Source organism: Rhinoderma darwinii (assembly GCF_050947455.1).
Source record: "Rhinoderma darwinii isolate aRhiDar2 chromosome 2 unlocalized genomic scaffold, aRhiDar2.hap1 SUPER_2_unloc_55, whole genome shotgun sequence".
In the NCBI taxonomy this organism is placed as follows: domain Eukaryota; kingdom Metazoa; phylum Chordata; class Amphibia; order Anura; family Rhinodermatidae; genus Rhinoderma; species Rhinoderma darwinii.
This window is the reverse complement of record NW_027461724.1, coordinates 896,372-900,066: the sequence shown is the minus strand read 5'-3', so window position 1 is coordinate 900,066 and position 3,695 is coordinate 896,372. Positions and strand designations below refer to the sequence as shown.

General features: G+C 43.9%; 1 non-coding gene across 1 annotated transcript; it reads right to left on the bottom strand.

Annotated features, from left to right (window-relative positions):
• Nucleotides 1-1,865: 1,865 nt before the first annotated feature.
• LOC142679614 (U2 spliceosomal RNA) lies at nt 1,866-2,054 on the bottom strand. The gene has a single exon (XR_012852834.1). It is a non-coding gene; the product is annotated as a U2 spliceosomal RNA (small nuclear RNA).
• Nucleotides 2,055-3,695: the final 1,641 nt, after the last annotated feature.

Here is a 3,695-nt window from a genome sequence, read left to right as displayed (position 1 = left end):
AAGGAGAATACATTTTAATCACCATGAGTTTCCGATCTGAAGAAAAATGCTCCACAATCTGGACCCCTTTAAGCCTGGGATCTCTGCCTACCTTTTTCAAGCGATTTGCAAAATCCAAGTATATACCGTCATATCGCAAGGTCACATCATAGATCCCACGCCTAGGATAGTCCTGGATTGCCAAAATCTCCAATGGCCGGATCGCAAATACTCCCAAAAGCACCTCTTCGATCAGGTGTTTCAATCCACGATTGGCTGGAGCCTCCTCCGTATACGTAAAACGTACCGAGTTTTTTAGCCGAGTGAAGTTCGGCTCGAACGTGAGAGTATCATCTGCCGCCATGATAACTCACTGAATGGGTATCGCACCACAGAGACACACGGGTCACTGTGGCCAGGGGGATCGCCGCTCGTTGCTCCGGACTAAGCCTCTCTCCCAAATAGCAGCACGGGGGTGAAGTCCAGGCGAACCTGGACAATCCCCCGAGGCCGAGAGAGAGGGTACCGGAGCACCTCCCAACCAAGACCAAGGCAGTACTGATACGAATAAACAGCACTACACTTGATCTCAGCCAGAAGGCCGAGAGGCGATAACCCGAACGGGCCGCGCGTTGACCGAGCCTGCCCAATACTGCTGTTCACCCCTTGCAGCGATTCAGCCTACTCCTAGGCAATTCCATGGGGCCCTGCAGGCTCACACACACTCACAGCTACTAAGCGGGAGGTGAATAAAGGCCGGAGAGGAAGCAAGACAGGATTTGCTTCTTTTGCTTGCACCACAATGCAGTGCTGAAAGAGGAGGAATCGACATAAAAACGCCTTCCTGGCAACGCCCAAATGCCCTCCTGCCGTGCAAACACTGGCAGCAGCAGCAGCAGCAGCAGCAGCAGTAAGTGCATGCCCACTGCCACCCCTTCTCCTTTCACACCTTGTATCAGCTTTAATCCAGTCCTGTGCTGCCTGCTGAGCAGCACTGACCAACACTGCCTGGGCCCAGGCTTTTATCTCTGAGGCCCCATTATGATGTCAGAAAGCTGGCTCTGGCTCCTGAGGTCTCCACTATGACACGTGCAAAGTTCCGTCTGAACTTTATATAAGACAATGCGGCTCAGTCAGTCACTCAGTGTTGCCTGAGAGGGCAACACTGCAACAGCCGGCCCCCAGGCTGTCTTTTTTTTTGCACAGCTAGTTGCCTCCAGGAGGCCACAAGAGGGAGACAAGGGACTGCAAAATGGAAAATAGGCATCCACCAACTTTACAGACAACTTGTTCTCCTTGCTCCTACAACCTCCATCCTTGCACAGTTTGTTATTCTTCCAGGTAACATAGTAACAAATCCAAATTGCTGCTCTCTTTGTAGGCAAGCAAGGGTTTGTTGCAACTGCAATTCTTACTTCTTCTTGAAATGTAGGGACCACAGTAAATTCCATCACATCCATCTGGTGTACACAGGTAGGTCCATTGTGACGGGCGGGCGGGCGGGCTGGCTGCTTTAATGGCTGTTTGCTGTTCCCCTACTCCACTCCACTATTTGACTATGGTGCTGCATCAATCAGTGGCTGGCTCAGGTGCAGCTCTTTAACCTACCTAGGAGGGAGGGCGGAGAGAAGACAAGGAAGGTGAATGAGCTGTTCCAATGTGAAATGCCGGAAACACAGAAACACAGACGACACAAAACAAGAGGTGGCAATGTATTAATTAATTGCATTTAATAAATTAGCTCATTATCACACATGACTGTACAAATGCATTGTCCAACAGGTGTTGAAATAATTGGATTAAAAGGGGAGATCCCATCCGAAAGACAAAAACAATGGCAAACACAAAAAGCACTTTTGGAATCTGATTTTAGTAAACACATAAGGAAAGGGTGCACCGGTCCTGGAAATACTGCAATACCAGGTCAATGCGTGGAGTGGACAGAGCAAGCTCTATTTCCATCTCCCTGTTCTAAAAATCCATTTAATATATGGTCCCCAGATAGGGGACGTATCAGATATTAAACTGATAAGAACAGATTTTTTTTGAGTTGACTACCCCAACAAAGGAGGTAACCGTTTATTTAAAATTTTTGACATAAAAAGGATTTACAAATTTTTTACATTTTTACAATAAATCAATAAATACACAGGGTTTACAACAATGGTATAATAATAAATACAAGTTATCAGATAAAATCACATAACTTATAAAAGGGCACTTGGTGGCATCAAATTATGGAACTCCATTCACTAAAAAACCATTTTCTACATAAAACAGGAGAGAGTTTTTTATCTAAAAGAAAATACTTGTGCATCTCACTTAAACAAATGGCTAAAACATCATCCACAGTTAAAACGTCATGTTTGAATAAAAGAATGTTTCTGGCCGCCCACAGAGCTGCTTTGACGCAGTTAGTGATCTTCCATGCCATCATTTTTCGGGTCTGTGTTGGGCATTCCAGACATCCATAAAAAACGCCATCGCTAGTAAATCTCTGTAGTCCTGTAATCTTCTGTGCCAAGGGGAGGATTCTTGACCACACCAATTGTGCGTAGTAGCACTGCCAGAAAAGGTGGTAGACTGTCTCATCATCTCTGCAACCTCCCCTTGGACACGCAGCCGAGTTGGTCAGTCCCCTTCGATGCTGGAATGCCCGGCATGGAAGACACTCGTGGGCACAACTCCAGGCCAGATCTTTCTGAGGATTAAAAAGATAATTAATATTTACCATTCTCCATATTTGTTTGCACTTTTGTTCACTAAAATTACTAATGGGGGCTACTAAAACATTTTCTTTTATCTTTTTTAAAACACTTTTACTATTTTGCACGTCTTCAATTCTCTTGCCTTTCAAGTTAAAAAGGTTCACAATTTTCTCTAAAATCTTGTACTGGTCAGGGAGGTTAAAAGCATACGGGGAGCTTAAAACCGTGGAGAACCATCCGTTCCTCTTCATAAAATAACCGGTGTTAAAACGGATAAAATATGACCAGTAGTGATCCTTAAAAACAGCGTTAAGACATGCAGTAAAAAATTTGATTAAAAGAAAGGTCTTTATGTCAGGGAAATCCTTACCACCCATTAGTTTTGGCATCATCACCTTCTCTCTCCTGAGTTTTTCCATTTTGGAGTTCCATAGAAATGTAAAACAAGCTTTATTTATTTTTTTTAATAAAATATCAGGGGGAGGGAAAACCATACTCAAATATAATAAAATCGGTAAAATCACCATTTTCATAATTAAAACTTTTCCCTCCATAGTCAGCTTTCTCAAATTCCACATACAAATCTTTTTATTAACTTTTTGTGCCACCAAGTCCCAACTGTTAAAACCATTGTTTAACTCATTGAAGGAGACCCCTAAAATCTGCACAGTCTCTGACACAGGGACTGGAATGTCCTGTAAAATCATATTGCCAATGTTTAAAATGTTACTTTTATTAAAATTGACTTTAAAACCGGAGGAGCAACAAAACTTATAGATCTGTCTTAAAGTTGTTTGTAGTGATAGGGTGTCCCTACACAGTACCGCGACATCATCCATGTACCCCACTACCTTTGCCTCTAGTCCCCCCCCGCCCGGCAGGGGGACTCCACGTATCTGTTTGCTTTTCCTCAAGGTGCACAGTAGAGGCTCAATTGCACAAATAAAAAGTAGTGGGGACAAGGGACACCCCTGCTTCACTCCGGAATTTAAAAGGACATCCTGTGTT